Source organism: Panthera tigris, chromosome B2 (genome assembly GCF_018350195.1).
Source record: "Panthera tigris isolate Pti1 chromosome B2, P.tigris_Pti1_mat1.1, whole genome shotgun sequence".
Taxonomy (NCBI): domain Eukaryota; kingdom Metazoa; phylum Chordata; class Mammalia; order Carnivora; family Felidae; genus Panthera; species Panthera tigris.
In genome coordinates this window covers 40,291,097-40,313,408 of record NC_056664.1, presented here as the reverse complement: position 1 = coordinate 40,313,408, position 22,312 = coordinate 40,291,097, and the positions used below count along the sequence as shown (strand labels likewise).

Genomic DNA, 22,312 nt, shown 5'->3' with positions numbered 1-22,312 from the left:
ATTTCTTCTTTCGTGGATGGCCTGTAGCCCATTTTTTTCTTTGTGTGGTTTGTCATTCTCTTGCTGATTTTTATGCTGTCTTTATATTTAAGGATATTCATTTACATGTGGAAAATTATTTTTTTATTTTGTTGGCATTTCATTTTGTTTACCCTTTTTTGTTTGCTTACACATAACAGCTGATACGTTTTGAACAGTGGAATTAATCAGTCTGTTGCCTTTTGGTTGTGCTTTCGGGATTACCTGAAATTTGAGCTTCTTGGGTTTCCTTTACTTCAATTGCTGGGGCCTGAGCAATGGGCTGGCTGCAAATGTCAATGCGGCTGAGGTGCAGGTGTGGTCCTCTGTTCCTTCAGAGGGAGGGCAAGTTCACTACTGACAGTTCTTCTGGGACTGCTTAGCCACACATAGGGGTGGGAGGTTGGTCCTGGGGAAGAGGCAGCCCTTGCCTGGGACTCAGCATTATTGCCCTGGGGAGTCCCTTTTAGCTGGAATGTTCCAGAACCCACCTCACATTGGGGTGATCCAAAGTCAGGGCGAATGTCATGAGGGGTATGGACACGATTCAGACGAGCGCGGCTCCCGATCTCTCCTGCCGCTAACAGCTGGCCTCAGGGGACAGCGTTGCGCACTAGGGCTGGTGGTTACAAGGAGGGGCTGTTCCTGTCGAAATCTGCTCTAAGCAGGATCCTGCACAAAGTCAGGATCCTGCACAAAGTCAGTCTAAGGCCAGTGGGACCATGGTTTTATTATTATTTTTTTAATGTTTATTTTTGACAGAGAGAGAGACAGAGCATGAGCAGGGGAGGGGCAGAGAGAGAGGGAGACACATGTCTGAAGCAGGCTCCAGGCTCTGAGCTGCCAGCACAGAGCCCGACGCGGGGCTCGAACCCACACACCACGTGAGATCATGACCTGAGCCGACGTTGGACACTGAACCGACTGAGCCACCCAGGCGCCCGGGACCATGGCTTTAAAGGGCTCACAGGAGTTGGTTCAGCTCAGGCTTCTTGTGATAATGGCATAGGATAGCATCAAATGACACGGGACAACGCTGTTCCAGGGTGCAGTGGCTTTACCTTGCAGTGTGTGTTTCTCCTCAGTGTTTACTGTATTGACTTGCCTCCTTCCTCCACATTTACACAGTTACTCCTGGTAAGACAGGCTCAGGGAGGAGGCCGACGGGGGTGGAGGCTGGCAAGTTGCTCTCAGCAGCTGTTGCGGAACAGAAGCTGGGGACTTCTAGGGTCCAGGTGGCTTGGAGCCTTGGTTTCCCCGGCCAGTGGTTCGTGGGCTAGAATTAAGATTTGTTTTAGAAATCTGTGAACCGTGCTGAAGGGATTTTTTTTTTTTTTAAACTTTCAGCAAAGTGGGACCTTCAGACCTATTCAGGATACCTTGACCAAACCTTCAGAGTGGCCTTTATGACTTCGCCTACAGTGGGGTGGCTATTCGGATGGGTGATTCCACATTTCCTCCTAAAAATTAGGGATAGGAATTGAGATGTAAAAACCATAAGAAAATGGACTGTGGCCTTTACAAAACTGGCACTTCCTTCTGCCCCTCAGGCACGCCGGGCTTACTCCCATCTTCAAGTCTTTGCCCCGCTGTACCCCCTGCCGCCTTGCCCTTCCCCTGATCTGCCTGCCCCACCCTTCCGTCCCACCCCTCCCGGCAGAGCTGACTCCTTTCCATCACTTAGGTCTTGCTCCAGTGTCCCATCCTAGAGGAGGTCCTTCCCCACAGCCCTAGCTGAGGTACCCTGTCCCCCCCACCCCCGCCGGATGTCACTCTCGCTCATGTTACCTTCCTCTCTTTTCTTCATAGGGTTACACCATCAACAATAATAGTAACAGCTAATATTAAGGAGTACTAACCGCGTGCCAAGCAGTGTTGTAAAAGCTGTGCCTGTATGAATGTTTCTGATCCTCACATTTAACCCTATGAGAAGAATATTGCTATTCCCATTTTACAGACAAAGAGATCAAGTCCTGAGAGAGGCTAATGTAGTAGTTTGGCACCAGGAGTCATCTATTCGGTAAATGTTTTTTTTTGAGCACTAATTAGGGACCGGGACCAGCCCTGTGCTAGGATTTGGAGATAGAAGGATCAGGAGGGCACTGTCCTTACAATGAAGTCATCAGGAGAATGGTGTTCCAGATCAGGCTGGGTCAGTGACTCCTCTCTGAGACCTTGGGGCAAGTTGCTTACACAGACATGCACTTTTTTTTTTTTTTTAATGTTTATTTATTTTGAGGGAGAGAGACACAGAGAGCAAGCAGGAGAGGGGCAGAGAGAGCCAGAGGCACAGAATCCGAAGCAGGCCCTAGGGTCCGAGCTGCCAGCACAGAGCCCGACATGGGGCTCGAACTCACAGACTGTGAGATCATGACCTGAGCTGAAGCCGGACGCTTAACCGACTGAGCCACCCAGGCGCCCCTAGATTCATGCACTTTTATTTTCCCCATCTGTAAAATGTGAATAAAGGAAGCTGCCGCAGCTACTGCTCTGGGTTCATGGGAGATTTTGTTGTTGAACTCACTTGGGGACATACATAGGGCAGGAGAGATACAGGACATCATTGGGCATCCTCACTTTGATACCTGGATATAGGAGAGGTAGAGAATTAGCCTCCACTCATCTTTGTCCTGGCAGTCCTAAGTGTTTTTAATCAGATTCCACCCCCTTCCCTTACTTGTGGGCATTTTATAGTATCTCAAGGGGTTCTTAAATGTCTCAAAGATTCTACGTAGGATCTCAAAATCATTTTTTGGTCCACTGATGTAGGAATTGCTGCGCTTCTATAACTGGTCAACAGGATTATAGTATTTAGGGCAGCTGTCCCATCTGATTGGAACTGTTGAGTTTTATTGTCCAGGGACTCAAAAGCCCCTTGCATAGTGATGGCACTTTTTGAAGGAAGTTGTTCTTATTCATCATTGGGCTACCAGTCTGGCTGTTTAATTTCAACAGCTGGTGTTATTCTGGAACCTAATGTAAGGGCACTGTTTTGCTTTCTACGTTTTTTGCCAAGACCATTCGTTAAAAACAAGACTATGGTAATAGATGAGATGTTGGTGTGTGCTAGAGAAACAGCTCTCTGAAAACTGCCTTCTTGCTCCTTGTCATCCTCTTGACACGAACTATAAAAAAGGAAACAACCAAAACTTCAAAGTAAAGTGGGCCAGCATGTCTGACCTCATCCTCCTAAATGCTATGTAAGAGGGCGCTTTGGTCTCTGGTTCTTGCCCTGGGCCCCACCCACCTTTCTGTCATTCGTGGCTTGTTTCCTGTGTCCAATTTTTGCACAATCTGTTAATAACCAAACATGCCCTCACAAGCTGGTGAATATTTGCAGAATCATAAAGCAATTAAGTTATAATCTCCCACTTTCCAGAAGAGACAGGCATCAGGCCTGCATACTCTGAGAAGATCCACGTGCTATTCATTCTCCAGTTTCATTTATCTGCATTATTACTATCCTGATGCAGGCCTGTCACCCCATCCATCCACCATCCATCCAGCATCCATCCATCCATCCAGCATCCATTCACCATCCACCATCCATCCACATCCAGCATCCACCCACCATCCACCATCCACCCACCATCCATCCACCCATCCACCATCCATCCATCCATCCATCCACTATCCATCCATCATCTACCCATCCACCATCTATCCATCCATCCACCCATCCACCAGCCATCCATCTGTCCATTCATCCATACGTCCACCATCCATCCATCCATCCATCCACCATCCATCCACCATCCACCCACCATCCATCCATCCATCTGCCATCCACCATCCATCCATCATCTACCCATCCACCATCCATCCATCTATCCACCCATCCACCATCCATCCACCATCCATCCATCAGCCATCCATCCATCCAGCCATCCATACGTCCACCATCCATCCATCCATCCACCATCCATCCATCTACCATCCATCCATCCATGTAGGGGGTGCTCATTTTTGAGCACTTGTTATGGGCTGGGACATGAGCTAATATCTGGGGACATAAAGGTGAATAGTTACCATTCTTGCCTTCAAGAGATTTCACACAACAATAGCAGGAAACATGAGTTCAGAGAAGTGTTCCAAGCTCAGATGGTTGGGGCTTAATATTCCTACTACTGAGAAAAGGCAAGGTTTGGTGACAAAAAATTTAATAGAGGTTATGACCTTATAGTTGAGTCTTAAATGACAAGCTATGTGCTTACTTATATGCATCCTCTCTTCCTTCGTAGCTCCTGGCCTCTGATCTTTCCACGAGTATTGAACATCTACTAGGAGCAGGTCCTTCATGTCCCCACCTTCTCTGTCTTTGACATTGTTTCACATTCTACCCGTGTAAGTTCTCTACAGCTTCAGGCATGTCACTTGGTCTGAACACTTTGGCAATGTCGTGTCCCAGATGTAGAGTTTTAGCTCTGGAGCCTGATATTTGGATCCCTCTGCTAATATTGCCCCAGCCTCATGACCAGCTTGTTTCTCATTCCTCCAGTGGCCAAGCAGACCTACTCACCCACCCCCACCCCCAAACACATCTCCAATGCTGCCTTCTCATGCTTGTCTAATTTCACTTACCCTTCAAAGGCCGATCAAGCTTCTCCTGATTAGGAAAGCCTGGAAAGTGTGTTGCTTCCTGGTTTGGGGATTGGAGAAGTATGGTTGCACGTTTCACTGGATGTTCATCAGACCACGTTATATCATTACCTTTCTCTGTAGTTCTGCCTTCTTTTTTCACGTTGATGGGATTCTTGGTTCTCCTCTTTGACTAAATGCAGGGCCTACATATGGAAGTCATCCGTCTATATTTACTAATGAAAACCGGGCGGAAAATTACACATCCTTTATCACCTCTTCCTGGCAGACCCTTAGTTCTGCTACTGAACTAGAGAAGGTCAAAGTTACCACTCTGTGCACCTAATCTGTTCTTTTACCCTCAGGTAATGGAGAGTGTGAGAATATGTGCTGGTCGTTCTCTCTTTGCCCACCACTTTCCAGATCCATTCTCTGCCCTGCTGGGGTGGCTGGGGTGGCTGGCCTCTGTGGATTACATCCACTGGGCTCCTCTACTTTACCTTCTGCGTTTAATTGGGTTTAACTAATAGGAGATGCCAGCAGGAGATTCAAGAACAGGAGGAAAGAAAGATTGGAGTATTAATCCTCTTGCTCCCTCTCTGCTTTGTCTGATTTCTGGCAATGGCTGTTTTTTATAGCTTCAGCTCCTCTCCCAGAGCTCTCGCTTCGTTGGGCTCCAGGAACACGATTCCCTCCACTTGCCCTTCAAACGTAGGGGCGGTAAGGGCTTCTTGTTGGTGTTAGTCTCTGAGCACGGCACCATATCATGTTGGTTCCCATCGCCATAGCTCTGTAACTTGCCCATTTATTAAATTATTCACATTTAAACCCTTTGAGTGCCATCTACACTGTGTTACTCAGAGTATACTTGCAGGCTTACGTGATCTAACTCAGTAGTCAGCCCCATGAATCGTCTGTTTCATTTTCTTTCAAAAACTTTTTTTTTCCTGGGGTTTGGGGGGGCTCACGTTCAGAAGAATTTATAATAACAGTCTCCTGTCCCCTTCTCTCCCGAACCCAGTCCCACTTCCTTGGGGCAGTCACTTTTAACTCTTTCAATTGCTTCTTTCTGGCGCTTACCTCCATGTTTGAAAATGAGGTGCTATTTTAGAAATTATCAGCTTACTTCCTGTTGTGATAGGTGATGATTTAGCTCACTCATACCACCCTTCTACCTCCCTCCCCACATCCTCACAACATAGTTGTATTGTTATTTATAGTTCCTCTATTTGGTTAGCTTTACAAGTGAGGTTCTTGCTGTCGTATTTCTTGTTCATTAACAGTGTTTCTCTATTCTCTGCTCAGTGAGATGAAGATGTGTGTGTTCCTACCCCAGCTACCTTCCATTTTCCACCTTCTGTCGTCTTTATTTTTACCTTTAGAGTTGATAACGTTTACATTTTTATTTTGTAATTGCCATTAAATCCTCTACGCTTTGTCTGTAGGCTGATCCTAAAGACTGAAAAATCAGCAGATAGGAGTTGTTTTTCTATGAGTACGTAAATGATAAATTGTGTATTGACAGTCTACCCTTGGACATACTTTTTTGGTTTGCCTAGTGATTTTTTTTTTTTTTTTTTGGCTTAAGCCAACATTTTAAAATAGAGTTTTCATAAAAGAGTTAGAGTTTGGGGTATTGTTTTAAAAGTTGGAAGCTCTGGGGTGCCTGGGTGGCTCAGTCGGTTGAGCATCTGACTTGGACTCAGGTCATGATCTCACGGTTCGTAGGTTCGAGCCCCGGGTCAGGCTCTCTGCTGTCATTGCAGAGCCTGCTTCAGATCCTCTGTCTCCCTCGCACTACTCTTCCTCCAGCCTCTGTCTCTCAAAAATAAATTAAACATTAAAAAATTAAAATAAAATAAAAGTGGGAAGCTCTGGCACTTGTGGTCTGACTTCCCAAATGGAAACCCTGCTTGAGGATGTCCCCTTTAGAATGGGCATGCCGACCCCAGTTTGCCACAGTCCCCACCACTCATTCAGTGTATGCATATGCTCAAATACCTAACCCCCTTTGATGATTAACTTACTTGCCTCACCATGAAGGCATTTAAGTGTATTAAATCCCGATCTGTTATCTTCTTTGGAGCCAAGTAATAACATATTAGGAGTTGTTTTTTTTTTTTTTTTTAACAGCTTTTTATTTTCCCAAGAGTATCTTATTGGCTTCCTTTTTTTTTTTTTTTAAAGCATTTTTTGTTATATTGTCATTTTTTTTCTTCCCCCCAAATTCTGTAGTTGGGTATTTTATATATCCTCCCTTCCTCCTAGAGCCTCTATTCTCCTCAAGTTTGACCTGGTTGTCCTCTAGGCCTGCTACACAACTGTCATCTGAGATTTACCTACACTGTTTTACTAGGTTTAGTTCCACTGCTTTCTGGATCTCATATCTTTTCTTTGGGCCCATTCAGTTTCTTCGAAGAAGAAAATGCCATTTTTTGCTTGGGAGAGTAGATACTTGGCTGCCCCATGAGCCATCCATGGAGGATTCAGCTCCTCTGACTTCAGATTTCATGTAATCCCCCCAGTTCAGCCTTACATCTGACTCCTGCCCTCCATTGCCCTGAGTCATCAGCCTCTTGGCCATTCTGCCAGGCTGATAGATTCCCATAACATTCACACCCACTCCGGGCTCAGGCTTCCTGTGCCTGCGTCATCAGTTTCTAATCTTCCATAGTCTGTCTGTTTTCCACAGAGTTGTTACAGAATCTTCCCCAGTAACCCTTACCTGTTCCCCTTTGTTATTTGAAATGATGTCTTCTTAAAAACTTTTTCTTTCACTCTCATCTTCGCAATATCCAGATGGAAAAGCTATAAGTGAATGCAGTTAATGTGTTTGTCCTGGTTCCACCTAACAAAGATGGAATCTCAAACCTTCTTGAATCTGTTTAAAATTTTTGCCTATATCACTTCAAAAGCTAACAGGCTAAACTTTCCCCCATCTAAGTAGGGGCTTTTAATCCTAAATTTACCTTCTTGGGGATTTAGGAGAGGTTCCCTGTTTATAATATTACATACCTATCCAATCCATCCCTTTTTAAAAAATGATCAAATGTAGATCTCGTATTAACATTGCTAAGGCTGTATTGGCTGCCATAATCATCTTGCGATTTTCAGGAGTTTAACATGATCAGGTGTTTCTTTCTTGCCCTTATAACAGTCAAATGCAAGTGTTCTGGTGTGCCTGGCATTCCTCCACAAGGTTATGGGGACCCAGGTATCTCTGTCTTGTGATTCTGCTATATTTTAGAGGATACATTCTCAGGGAGAGCAATCTCACCCTCAAAAATTAGTTCCCAGGGACAAAAGAAATCTTATATCCCCTTGCATAGATATCACAGATATATATATGTGGTACCTAAACAGATGCATGGTGTATCTGTGTTATTACAATCTCATGGAGGAAGGCCCTTAGGGAAGAAGTGTCCCAAAAGGCTCTTTTCTGGGGAATAATAATGAAGAAAGGATGGAAACGCTACCACAGGCCCAAGAGGCCCCTGGATTCAGGTGGAAGGGAGAAAAGAAGGTGGTGGAAGCTCACCCACCTGGTAACCAGCATGGCCCCGAGATGACATACATCCCTTGGCCCATGTTCCATTGATGAGAACTAGTCACAGGGTCCCATCTTGCATCAGGAGGAGCTGGCAGTTGGAGTCCCTGGCTGTGGGCAGCTGCTTCTAAGTGACAACTCTCAGCTAAATAACAGGAACATGGGTTTTGGAGGATGTTTGGCCTCTAAACACAGAGGTCAGCAAGCTTGGTCTTAAAGAGCCGAGTCCTGAATATTTTAGGCTTGTGGGCCATATGGTCTCTGACACAACCACTCTGCTTATTGTGGCCGAAGGCAGCCATAGACAAAATGTAAATGACGAGTGTGGCTGTGTTCCATTAAAGCTATTTTATAAATAGGTGGCTGGCCAGCCTACAGGCTGTGGTTGGCCGACTCTTGATGCCTGATGACCAGTCGGAGCTTTTCATTTGTCCCCATTGCCTCTACTTCTCAGACCTGGAGCTTCCCCTCCACTGAGGGAGGGTGAGGCCCTGGTTTTCCTGGGAGAAGAATGGAATGGGATATGACCCTTAACCAAGTGAGGTGTGGAAGAAAGGGAATCAAGTTTGCGTGTGACGGTATGATATTACGCCGTCTCCGCATCTAACCTTCCCAGCCACCTGACGTGGCAGGAGGCAGTCCCTGACACAGGATAGTAAGTGCTCAAAGACTGGTGACTGTTGCTATATTCTGTGCTCGGGGGTCACTTACAAGTACCTGCTTTAGGTGAAGTAAGTCTGTGGAGGATATGGGCTCCTGCTTCTCATAACATTAAGGAATACACCGTAATGTTCAATGAATTATTATCCAACAGTTAAAGCTAATATTTACAAAGAGCTTTTAATAACATGACAAAAGGCTTATGTTAGAAACGGGATACAAAATTATACATACACTATGATCTCAACCATAGTTTCTTAAAAGTTTAGAAAAAAAGGAAGGAAGGAAGGAAGGAAGAAAGAAAGAAAGAAAGAAAGAAAGAAAGAAAGAAAGAAAGAAAGAAAGAAAAGAAGGAAGGAAGAAAGAGAAAGAAAGATGAAAGAAAGAAAGAAAGAAAGAAAGAAAGAAAGAAAGAAAGAAAGAAAGAAAGAAAAAAAGATTCCCACAAAGTGATGAGAGTATGAGGAGTTTTCCTTTTTATTTTGTATATATTAAAATATTTACACTCACGGTACCAGATATCCCACCCCTGGCACTTGACAGAGGCTTTGGGGCTTCAAGGGATCCCCTGTGTCAGAGGAGACAACCAGCTCCTCTGGATCCTGTCAGAGGTTACGAGGAAGGCTTAGATTTGGGGGTTAACAGTTGAAGGGGGAGGGATGGGAGAGTCAAAAGGTTGCAAGGAGACCCTCTCTCCTGCTTATGTAATTGCTCTAAGGAGAGAGGAGGGGAGAGAGAGAGAGAGAGGGATCGGGGCTCAGCAAGTGAGCTCCTGGCTGCTTGTCATGTGAAGAAAACTGATGTGAGCGACACTTTCCTCCTCTGCTTCCTGCCCTGCTTTTTTGTTCTTTGTGTCGTGAATAATGTGAATACAGGTTCCTCATACTTGGAGTTATTTTTACAAGGTCTCCTCTCTGCTTCAGATGACTCAGAGCTGGGGCCTTCTCTTGAAGATGTTCCTTGGGAAGCGCTCGAGGAGATGCTGAACCCTGGGCGATCTGGGGGTCAGGAGTGTGTGCCCTGCCCTAGACCTATCCTGGTCTTTTTTTTTTTTTTTTTTTTTTTTTTTCTTGGAGTCATGTCCACTGGAGGGAGGAAGTAGTGGCTGGAGGGAAAGGCCTTGCTAGAGGCAAGACGGCTGGGGTTTGCAGGTCCCAGAGGCCAGTGGCTCTAGTCTAAAGGCATGAAATCTCTCTGAGCAGTGGTCCCCACGCACCCAGGGGAAAGGATTAGAGAAACCTGTTTTCCTGTCTCCTGCTGCCCCTGCTGGTCCTGTGTTCCTAGAGAGTAGAGGCTGCGTCTTACTCTCCGTTTCTTCCGGTTACTACGTCCAGCACTGTGACCCAGTGAACGGGTGTTGGGTACATAAATTCATGCAAGAGAAGCCCCTTTGCATGGGTAAAGCTGAATTACCTGGACATGCCCGTGGACGATGCTGGCTCCTCGATCCGCTCCAGAAGACACGCGTGCCCAGACTCTGGCATGTGGACTGGAAGTTGTTACTCTCAGAACCGGCATCGTCTGACCTGACCCCTTGTAACCGCTCTGAGAGGCAGGGTCTTCTTTTCAGTTTTCCAGGGGGTCAGGGAGATCGCCCCGGTGTTGTGCAGTTAGTAAGAGGCCCGGCTGGATTCTTCTGCCCTAAATCTGCTGACTCCCTGGCTGTTTCCCTGACCCTGTGTTGCCCTGGGAAACCCCAGAAGTAGAGGCTTTGCTGCTTTTGGAACAGATTCCATGCCTTCCTTCGTTCCCAGCTGTGGTGCCATCCTTCCAAAAGAACCGACCTTTTCCCTCTTGCCCTGACAAATACAGACATCTGTTTGCTTAGACAGTTGTTCTCAGGGTTCTGAATTTGACAAAGGACGGGCTTAGGGGCACTTTGGTCTTGTCAGTCTCTCAGTTTTACTCAGAATGGCTGTGTTTTCTTGAGTACTCTAGAGCAGAGTTTCTTACCTCAGCACTACTGACCTTTGGGACCAGGTCATTCTTGTTGTGGGGACTGCCTTGTGTGCTTTAGGATATTTAGCAGCACCTCTGGCCTCTGCCCATTAGATGCTAAGTAGAACCACCCCCCGCCAAAGCTCTGACAACCAAAAGCTGTCTCTGGACATTGCCAGGTGTTCCTTGCAGGGCAGAATCACCCAAGGTTGAGAACCACTGCTCTACCATATGCCGGAAGCCTCCTCCTCGCCCACAACAAAGAATTATCCCACCCCAAATGTCACTGGTGCCAAGGTAGAGATACTGCACTCTAGAAGAATTCTGTCACACAAAACTCTTGGTTAGCAGCGATGGAAACTCTGTGTTCTGTGCCATCCAATATGGTAGCCACTAGCTCCATGAGGCTACCGAGTACTTAAAATGTGACTAGTAAGACTGAAGAACTGAGTTTTTGCATTCATTTCATTTTAATTAACGTAGATGGAGATAGCCACTTGTGGCCAGCGGCTACCATGTTGGACAGAGCAGCTGGAGAGACCAGGGCTGATCACACTTTAGTGTGCCCACCGATCACCGGGGGCAGTGAGGCTAATTCAGCAAGCCTGTCCTACTACGAAGTGGCCTTGAACTCTCTTGTTTTCGTGTAATTTAGTGTGAAATTTTGCATCCTGTTGCATTGTAGAGCTAGGGAATTTCATTCCCAATATTTAAGTGTATTTCAGGAACACATCAGGTTAATCCTGTGGCTCCGAGGGTAAAGGTGGTAAAAGCAGGGTGAGAGGACAGAGGTGTGTTGGTGAGGGAACACTACGGAGAGAACTTCATGAAAGAAATAGTATTTGTCTCTAACAATGAGGATTTTGTTTCCCTCTTTCGGAATTTCCTCAGATTTAATCTCTGGAATGGAAAACAACGTTTTAGATGCTACACTGTATACACAAGCAAAGGGAGCAGGGTCAGGGTCCTACTGTAACTCTCTGGGCCACTGCGAGGCTGCTCTGGGAAGTAAGCCCAGCACCCACGACCTCCTTAAGTAGCGGTTCTCAGCCTTGGCCACATATTACAACCACTTGGCAAGCTTTAAACACTATTGTTTAATAGGTTTGTGGTAGAACCCAGGCATCCGTGGTTTCTAAAGCTCCCCAGATAATTTTGATGTGCGATCAGGATAGAGAACTGCTGTGTGCTAGCCCACGGGACGCAATGGTGAAAAAAAAAAACAAGACATTGCCCATGCCGTAGTAGGGCTTACAGTCTGACTGGGGACATCCAATTGTGAATCACATAATTAACTAATTGCAACTCTCTTAAGTGTGGCTGCACACCTTATATTTCGGGAGAGTCAAAGAAGTCTCACTGAAGCTGTAACCTGAAAGCTTGACTAGATGTTAATGAATGGGGAGCTAGGAAACAAGCATCTTAGCGGGATCGGTATGTGCAAAGGCCCTGGGGTAGGAAAGAGCTTGGGGTGTGTGAAACCCTAAAGACAAGCTGGCTGGAGCTGTGAGCAAGGAGGCTGGAGAGTGGATAGTAGCCTGCTGTTCACTGTCAGTCTACAGTGAGTCCGTCTGATACATTCTCAGTGTTCGAGGTATCCTGATTTTGATGTGAATGGCCCAGCTTCTGTGTTCTGGAATAACCAGGTGCATGAAGGCTGGATTACATGAGCTACCCCGTCTCACAATGGTCTGGGCAGGATCCCCTCTTGCCAGACAGCTCTTTTCTCAGCCTCGGTGGGAGTGGGAGTGGGGCACCAAAAGAAGAGATGTTTGGAAAGAGAATGAGAATTCCACCCCCCCCCCCCGGCTTCCAGGCCTCCCCTGGCTGTTGAGGGAATGTGTCTCACTTGAAAATCAGCCTTTCCATGCCACCACTGTCCCTGCAATGGGATTCATTTGACAGAATGGTGGGGTCTGAGAGTTCTCATTGCATCGATTACTCTTCGTACTGTTGCTTAGCTGTTCTTAAAGTTTTATTTTATTTATTTATTTTGAGAGAGATGGAGACAGAGTAAGCAGGGCAAGGGGTAGAAAGAAGGAGGGAGAGAATCCCAAGCAGGCTCTGCACTGTCCGTGCAGAGCCCAGTGCGGGGCTCGAACCCCCAAAACCATGAGATCATGACCCGAGCCAAAACTGAGAGTCGGACACTTAACCCAGGCACCCCTCTTAGCTGTTTTTAAATTAGAGCCACAGATTGAATCCTCCTCCTCCTCATTTTTCTTCTCCTCCCCCTCCTCCTCTTCCTTCATTTTAAAATCTGTGCCAATTTCTAATTTATTCTGGGTGGCATGGAGGGAATTCTTCGCACTTTGTTTTGTCCTGCTTCCCATTTCAGAAGTTCCCTCTTGGATATCCTGTGTCCTCTCTGCTCCCCCAGTGAAACCTTCCCTGACCAGGTCCAAGTGGGATGTGAGCTTTTCTTTTCATTTCAACCGCTTTGTGGCTGAGGAGAGCCCTTCCTCTTTGGTTTGAGCCTCTCAGTGCCCATTTAAAGTGTTTGTTTCTGTCCGTTAATTTTTTTCCCTTCCCCCCCAGATCTTTCAGTCTTTGTCTCCCCACCCCCCTTAACTCTAACAACAGTGTATAAGGGGGCATTTATCACCATGAGTGTGCAGAAGGGAAAATGAGGCCTAGACGGCAGTGTGGGGCGGGGGAAAGACTCTGGCCTTGCCTGGTGGCTTGCTCACTGCAGATCCCTGGAAACGCACACAACCTTCCAGGGCTGCGTCCTCATTGGTCGTACAGGAAAGAGATCGTAAGATTTCTGTCCCCCCCGTAAGGTGGCGTGGCAACGGAGTAAAGAGGAAGGGCTTCCGGGCTTCGTGTTCTGGCTCTGCCACTCAAGTTTTGTGGTCTTGGGCAAGTCAGCAGGCCTCAGTTTCCTACTTGTTCAATGGTCGTCCCCACAGTGACTCTGCAGGATGGTTGTAAATATCAGAGGTGATCGCTGGGAAGTCCCAGGACCATGCCTAGGCTTGTTGGGTCTTCAGGATCTGGTCGCTGTCCCATCCCCTCAGCCATCTGGGACTCAGATGTTTGTCTGAAGGAACTCTAGCTGTTAGTGGTGGGAGCCCAGAGCTCCTGGCTGGAGCTACCCATAAATCCTTGGAGGGGCATCTGGATTCCTCCGGTGCAGTTGAGCGTGGGGCAGATGAGGTGGGGCTCAGTGAGGGTTAACCCTGGTGTGGAGTGGGGACTCTCAGCAAGGTGGCCGGGGACCATCGAGGGCACACACCAAGAAACAGTGAGTCATCAGGGCAACTGGCCACTGCTGGGTGACCCCTGAGCCCTTGCAGAGCTGTCCTACAGCCCCAGTAGTGGCTGGGACTCCTGTTCATGGTCCCATTGAGGGAGGGGCATGGCGGTCTCTGCTCCCCGCTCACTGGCGTGTAGTGATGCTATACCACCCCTTATGCAGGGCCTGTTGGGAGCCAGGCAGTGTGCTGGCTGATTTTGCCAATCTCCTTGAGACCCCTGCAAGGAGGCACTGCTAATCCCATTGTAATAGAAGAATAAGGCCAGGGGCGCCTGGGTGGCTCGCTCAGTTAGGTGTCCAACTTCAGCTCAGGTCATGATCTCACGGTTTGTGGGTTCAAGCCCCGGGTCGGGCTCTGTGCTGACAGCTCGGAGCCCGGAGCCTGCTTTGGAGTCTGTGTCTCCCTCTGCTCCTCCCCCACTCATGCTCTGTCTCTCTCTCTCTCTCTCAAAAATAAATAAACATTAAAAAAAATTTTTTTTTAAATAGAAGAATAAGGCCAAGTGGCCAGTGAGGGGACAGGGTCAGATTTGAACCCAAAGCCCCAAAGCTCCTGTTCCATGCATGAAATTGTATAAACTTCCTTAAAGTACCACCCCCCAGGATGTTTCTCTAGCAATAATCTTAATAATGGAATGCTTGTTCACATCCCAGAATGCACACACTGTCTGTCTTCTCAGTGTTCACCAACTAATTTTTACTACTGGCCGAATTGAATTTAGCCAAGTCACCCACTGCTGAAAAGAAAATAGGTAATAATGCCAACAACCTGGTCGGAAATTGGAGGTAGAGAGCAAGGTGGCCCCTATTTTGGATGCCTCATGCCGGTGTAGGAGGAGAGAGAATTGCACCTTATGTGTATCTCTGTGCACCCTTATTACACACACATGTAATATTACACTCCTGGCTTGCCATATGTAACTTCTTGGGTACTTTTTTTAAAAATATATTTATTTATTTATTTATTTATTTTATTAAAAAAAAAATTTTAATATTTATTTATTTTTGAGAGAGGGAGAGAGAGAGAGACAGAGTACGAGCCAGGGAGGGGCAGAGAGAGCCAGAGGCACAGAATCTGAAGCAGGCTCTAGGCTCTGAGCTGTCAGCACAGAACCCGACGCGGGGTTCGCACTCACGAACGTTGAGATCATGACCTGAGCCGAAGTCGGACGCTTAACCGACTGAGCCACCCAGGAGCCCCTTATTTTTTTTTATTTCTGAGAGAGGGAGTGCATGCAAGCAGAGGAGGGGCAGAGGGAGAGGAAGAGAGAGAGAATCCCAAGCAGGCTCCATGCTGTCAGCACAGAGCCCGACGTGGGGCTTGAACTCAACAAACCGTGAGATCATGATTTGAGCCGAAATCAGGAGTCGGACGCTTAACTAAACTGAGCTACCTAGGCTCCCCTTCTCGGGCACTTTTGAAAAACCTGCACATCTTGAATGCTTCCCTTGACTACCACAGTGATTGAAGCATGATGTGAGGCCAAGAACTGATGTGATTTACAAGCCTCCTTTCATAGCTAGAACATGCCACATGCTCCTTCCCACCATAGGACCTTTGCCCAGCCTGTTCATTGTGTCGGCAGCACCTTTTCTCTCTCTCTTTTCCCTCCTGCCCTCCCTATTTTGCTTCACTAATGTATTCTTAGGGCTCAGATTAAAGACTGATACCAGTGACCCTTTTCCATGCTAGGTCTATCCCCTGTCACATGTTCGTATAGCAGAGGCCATACTTCTTTAGAGCATATCACGATTACAGTTATTTCTAATTTGCTGATGTTTGTTTTTCCCGCTAGACTTTAAGCTCCACGAAGGCAAGGACCACGTTGGTCTCAACTGTTCTCTGCCTAGTGCCTTGCACTTGGCCTGGTACATACTAGTCATCAGTCACCATTGGATAGATGAATGAACGGTTGGAGAGATGGGTTGAGCTGGTTAACCTCACTTCCTCTCCCTTAGCTCCAGCCAATATGCTCTTCTTAACAGGGTAGGGAGGTTGTAATTACCTGCTTCTGTGTCTGTCTTGGGTCTCTCTGTAGGAGAACCCATCTTGAGACGTGGGAGGCTAGCCCAGCGCCTGACATAGAGTAGATGACCAATAACATTTGACTCTCTGGTTGTCTAAGCTTAGCTCTTGCCCATGAGACAGCCGGCTGCAGGGACTCAGGCTGCATCAGGGAAGTTAGCCATGGAAAGTCTTGGAAGTCCGTCCCTGCTTCCCACCCCACGCCGCGGGTTAGCTTCTGGCTAATGTCTACCTCTCCGGTTGCCAGCTACTATATTGACTTATTTGTGCATAAACAGTTATTCCCATAACCTTCCCAGCATACAGAGATGATGATATACAATCTTTATAACATCACAGACATCGCTTCAAAAGCATTCTGTTGCTATAGGACTGTTTATGATGTGCTTATCGCTAGAATTTCATGAGTGACAAACTCCCAAATTGCATATGATTGAGCATTTGAAGCAGGGAGTGAGGCTATATGGGTTGTTTGCATTAAAAAAAAAAAAAAAAAAAGACTTTGAGAAGGGAAGTTTTTCTTCTATAGACTTATCTTCTAAAGTTTAAAATAAGAACTACTTAAAAGCTGAGAGTTTAGAAGAACGAACATTTTCTCTTAAACATTCAAATGGGTGAAAATGACTTGTAATCTCTCCCTCAAGTATTAAGGCAATAGGCATTTAAAGGCTTTTTTTGGAGCTGGCTGTCACAGACAAAGGATTTCTCAATTTAAAAAAAAAAATCATTTTTATGGCATTAAATAATAGGAATGAACACCAGCAGCCCTCTTGACATTTCGGAACTGATTTATTTTCCGAAATGTCCCAGTCCGTTTTAATAGATGACACTTTGTCCTTCCTATTCAGGGCCGTGGCTTCGGCTGGGGTGGCCACAGTTAGGGTTGAGAAGTTGAGGCTAGAGCCCTTGCAGGGCACACAACTTTTGACCAGGTTCCATGAGCCTCGTGCTCTGTAACCTGAGCCCAGCGAGTTCCACCGCCTCTATCTCCTACGCTTTCCCAAAGTCCCTGCTGTGGCCCTCCTTCCCGGAGAGAGGCTCTCTGATCTGATGAATTTGACATCCGCTGTACTGTGAGCCGTTCCGTCTGAACCCAGAGATCAGCCAGACGTCTTGGGAAAGCCCGACTCTGTGTTACTAACTTCTGCTGTAGCTAGCGATGCTGTTCGGCTGTGGTCTGTGGAATGATGGCTAGCTGCAAATCGCTTACCGGGCTGCAAGACAAGTACAGAAAGGGCAAGTAAGCACTTGGAAACCTCTGTACCGACTGGACGGGGTAATCGGTCGAATCGAATAGCTTGAGAGGTGGTGCTCTGGAGGGGCAGTTTTTCGTTTCATTTTTCTACCAGTTCATTTTTATTACCTTTGATAAAAGTGTTTTTTCATCGGCGGTGGGTTGGAAATTAAAACAAAAACAGGGACACCTCGCCCTTCCTGACAAGCGTTTTGGGAAGTCTCGTGCGGAGTACGCTCGAGCTGCCTCTGCTCCCCTGTGGGACAGGTAGGCTGTTGAATGAATTTGGGGAAATCACAGCACTTACCAAATTATATTGTAATGAAATGTGCACCCCCCCCCACCTCTCTCTCTTGCTAAACCGTTTTTTGAGAACAGTGAATACATCTAATTCATCTTTGTCGCCTTGTTCCTCATACCCCCGCATGGCACATATGGGGCACGGGAAATGTTTGTCTCATCCATGCCCGCTCCCCGAGGACATGAGAGTGAGTGAAGCCAGCTTCAGGAACTCCCTGGGCTTTTGGTTGGTATCCCCTGCAGGCTGGTGATGGAGAGCTAGGAGTGAACGATGAAGGAGTGATCTTTCCTGCTCTTTTCCCCCACAGAACCAGGCCTCCTCTTCCCACCTGCCCAGCAGCATGAGAGCAGCATGACTGGCCGGCCACAGGAGAAGCCCCCAGAGCCAAGCCCCCAACTCAACCATCTGCTGCGGAGGTCAAGGTGAGCTTGCTTCCCTTCTCCTGGAAGGTTCAGGCATTGTTATTCTAACTCATTCTCTATGCTCTTGTGATCTCGCACCTTGTGCTGGGAGAATGGGGTTTACTGGCACATGGGTAGGCTTAGAAAGTGCATGTCAGCCTGGCAGGGCAAAGCATGCCCATTGCAGGTAATAGACAGGACATTGGTGGAACAGAAACGACGCTGAATTGAGTATTTAGGGCCTTAAGCTCTCATTAGTCCTCTACGACCTCCTGACTCTGGGACCTTTGGCAGATCTCTTAGGACTTGTAGAGCCAGGGAGATTTGGGTGAAGGAATCTCTGGAAGAATGGCATTGGAAGGACCGTCACTCCATGGTCTGGGACTCCCAAGACATCCCAGACAGACTCCTGTCCCACATAGGGTCGTAAGGGGTCTTAGAAGATCACCCAGGCCAATTCCTAACCAGTGTTGAGCAGTGAATTATTGGAAAACTCTTCCTGGTTTGGGACAAATTCTTCTCTGTAATTCCTGTCTGCCCTTCTCTGCTCTTCCATTTGGAACCACAAAGACCGGGCTTCCAGAAACTCTTCCGTGTGACCCTCTTCACATTTGAAGATGGCTGTCATGACTTTGCTTTCCTTGCTTGTATCCATTCCCCCTAGAGACTGGCACCACTCACCTTGTCCTCTTGTCCCTCTCCGTGTTGGAAAGGGCTCCCGTGTTGGCCCTGCCACTCGCCAGCCTGTGCTGTACTCAACGGGGAAGCCTCTGTTCATCATTCTTTCTTCACTCCATTTAAAGAGCCTCCTCTGGGGGAAGGGAAGCAAAAATAATATGAAAATGGGGAGAGGGACAAAACAGAAGAGATCCTTAAATACAGAGAACAAACTGAGGGCTGCTGGAAGGGCTGTGTGTGGGGGGATGAGCTAAATTGGCAAGGGGCATTAAGGAAGACACTTGTTGGGATGAGCACTGGGTGTTACACATAGGGGATGAGTCCCTGGAATCTACTCCTGAAATCATTATAACACTATATGCTAACTAACTTGGATGTAAATTTTAAAAATAAATAAAATAAAAATTAAAAAAAAAAGAGCCTCCTTTGGGACAGTCACTGTGCTAGACGTGAAGTACATCAAGACAGAATAGGTTTGGATCCTTGGAGAGAGTTTGAAATAAGCATTGAACCCCTTCTGTGTGCTCCTTTTTTATAGATTATCTCTTTTCAACTTTTTTCTCAAATGTTCCATGAGTGCTTGAAAAACCTGTGTATTCTATAATTAGTGGATATAGTTTTCTGTATATGATCATCAAAATAAATTGGTCTGTTATACTTTTCAGATCATCTATAATACGCCCTGTTTTTGTCCAGTGACTCTATCGATTATCGATATTATCTTAAAAATCTCCCATTGGATTTGTCAGTTTCTCCTTGTAGTGCTGAAATTTTTGTTTTACATGTTTTAAGGCAGTGCTGTTTAGAATCAGTGTGTGTTATTGGTGAATTCAGATACGTTTGTACCACCTTTATATACTTGCAACTTTTTCTGCTCTTTCTTCTAGATTGAGGTGTTTTTCTCCCTCATTCCATTTTCCATCGTCTTATTTGGAAGTTATACACTCTGATCTTTCAGTATTTACTCCAGCTGTTATAACTGGCGTACTTACCGAAGGCTAAAATTAATCTGGGTCTTTATCTTCCTCCCCAACAATGCAAGAACCAGACAGTAGTTCAATTCTAGTTCGATGCCTCTCCCAATTTATATACAATTATTTTATTATTTTTTAACATTTTATATAGTTTTGAGAGACAGAGCGAGACAGAGCATGAGACAGAGCACGAGTCGGGGAGGGGCAGAGAGAGGCAGAAACACAGAATCTAAAGCAGGCCCCAGAGGCTCTGAGTTGTCAGCACAGAGCCTGACGCAGGCCTCGAACTCACGGACCGTGAGATCATGACCTGAGCCGAAGTCCGACACTTAACTGACTGAGCCACCCAGGCTCCCCTACAATTATTTAAAAAAAAACTTTTTTTAATGGTTATTTATTTTGGGGAGAGAGAGAGACAGAGTGTGAGCAGGGAGGGGCAGACAGAGGGAGACACAGAATCTGAAGCAGGCTCCAGGCACTGAGCTGTCAGTGCAGAGCCCGAAGCACGGCTCGAACCCATGAACTGAAAAATCATGATCCGAGCTGAAGTTGGGTGCTCAACCAACTAAGCCACCCAGGTGCCCCTATACAATTATTATGCTGTGTTTTCATCCTGTCCTGGTTTTTTCCCCTACCAGTCAGACATCGTTGTTTTATATAGTAAGTGTTGATACAGATGTACCTACATACTTATCATTATCTTTTCTTACCCTTATTTCATGAATCTGAGGTCATTTTCCTTCCGCATGAAATAAATACTTCAGCATCAGCCTTTAGTGAGAGCCTGTTGGTTGTAAATTCTCAAAGATTTTTTCCAGTTTGCTTTGATTTTGGGGCTTTTGTTGGCTTGAAAATAAATGTCTTTATTTTGCTCTCCATTTTGAGAGGTAGCTTTACTGAATATATTCTCTTAGGTCATTGAGGCCGTTATTTCATTGCTTCTGGCCTTGAGATTGCTGTTGAGAAAATCGGCCTTCAGTGTAATTGCTGTTCCTTTACAAGTGACCTGGCATTTCTTTCTGGCTGGGTTAAAAACAACGGTTTTTGTCTGTCTGTTTGGTTTTGGTTTTAATAGTCCTGGAAATTTCTCACCTTTCATTTATTTGAATATTGCCTCTTTTCTGTTCCCTCTGATACCTTCTTCTGACTCCTATTAGACTTATGTTAGGCCTTCTCACTCTGTTCTCTGTATCTTTTTTTTTTTTTTAACATTTATTTATTTTTGAGAGAGAGAGCATGAGTGGGGAGGGGCAGAGAGAGAGGGAGACCCGGAATCTGAAGCAGGCTCTGTGCTGACAGCTCAGAGGCAGACATCGGACTCACAAACCGTGAGATCATGACCTGAGCCAAAGTTGGATGCCCAACTGACTTGAGCCACCCAGGCGCCCCTGCTCTCTGTATCTCTTAACCTCTCTTTTTCTCTGGGCTGAACTCAATAGTTACTTCAAATCTGCCTTCCATCCAACTCCTGTATTCTGTGATTCAAATGCTGTTTAATCCACCCACTGATTGCATCCAGTTTCTTTTTGATACTTTCATTTATCGTTTCTAGAAGTTCTGGCTCATTATACTTCAGATCTGCTTGGTGATTTTTTTCCTAGTCTCCTATTTCCTGCTCATGTTTGCAAACTTCTTTTTTTATTTCTTTAATATATTCAGGTAGCTATTTGGACATCGTAACATTTCGTGTCTGGTAATTCCGGACTCTGAAATGCTTGCGGATCTAGTTCTGCTGATTAGTACTCATGGTGCCTTGTTTCCTGTGCACTGCTCGTTATCCTTGCAACTTGAAGAATTACTTGAGGTATTCGTTGATGTTGACTTTTCCAGACAGAATTTGTATTAATTTCTGCTAATTGCTTGCAGGGCACTAACATCCAGAAATCACTTTAAATTGATTTTCTGCCGAAGACTTCTCTAGCTACATAAGAAGCATCAATTCAAACTCCAAACCTGTGTGAGGTCCAGCTTGTGGTTACAGATTTCCAGGAGAGATCTGTCTCCCATTCTACCAGCCCAAGGTCAGGTTTCCTTGCAGTCCCCTTCTGTGTTGTGCATTTATTTCTTATTCCCTGAGGGTGGGGCCTTCCACCCCAACTTTATGGAGGAAGTAGGTTTTTTTCTTCTGGCCCCTGAGCCCTGTGCAGCTCTCCTGGCAAGCATAGAATCTCTAGGGTTCGACAGGAACCCTCAGGGCAAAAGTCAGCTTTGCTGCTAGCCCACTTCTGAGGGTTGCTGCTTTGGGTTTGTTTTTGGTCTTTGAAGAATCCTTCCATTAGCACAGCTCGGTGATGTGTATACATTTCTTCTGTTTTACATTTTACCCAGCATGTCAGTTGTTTCGACAGGGAAGGTCAAGAGGGCATCTGGACCGCCATATTGCCAGAAAGTATATCTTCTTTCTTCTCCACCATAGCTCTGAGGGGCAGCAGCTACTAGTCCTTGTTCACAGAAGAGTGAACCAAGGCTCAGAGAGGGCACGTAACTGGCTGCAGTCACAGGGCTAACAGGTGATGCATTGTGAGGTATGTCCTCTCCTGTCCCCCTTTCCCACTTTCCCTCTCCCCAAGGTAACTGTTGACCATTTTTGGTGGATGAACTTTATGCTCACAAGGGATAAGGAGTCCCTACCAGAATGCTTTAAATAGCTGAACAGCTTTGGGGAATTTGTTTACAAATCTATTGTTTATCTTCCTTG

The 22,312-nt window shown here is 46.2% G+C and overlaps 1 protein-coding gene and 1 long non-coding RNA gene across 15 annotated transcripts in view; one reads left to right on the top strand and one right to left on the bottom strand.

The window, feature by feature from the left end:
* Positions 1 to 22,312, top strand: part of TRERF1 (transcriptional regulating factor 1) — a 226,213-nt gene that overhangs the window by 139,044 nt on the left and 64,857 nt on the right. For 12 of the 14 annotated variants that reach the window (XM_042986360.1, XM_042986358.1, XM_042986356.1 and 9 more), the window contains one exon: positions 17,869 to 17,983. The gene's annotated coding sequence lies outside the window, so the exon portion shown is untranslated. Of the gene's footprint in view, positions 1 to 4,344; positions 4,363 to 17,180; positions 17,267 to 17,868; positions 17,984 to 22,312 lie in introns of those variants that run through there. The other 2 variants (XM_042986363.1, XM_042986362.1) reach the window with 2 other exon arrangements.
* Positions 17,160 to 20,822, bottom strand: LOC122238635. The gene is made up of 3 exons (XR_006217649.1): positions 20,325 to 20,822; positions 18,644 to 18,773; positions 17,160 to 17,240 (listed from the first exon to the last, which is right to left on the bottom strand). It is a non-coding gene; the product is annotated as an uncharacterized LOC122238635 (long non-coding RNA).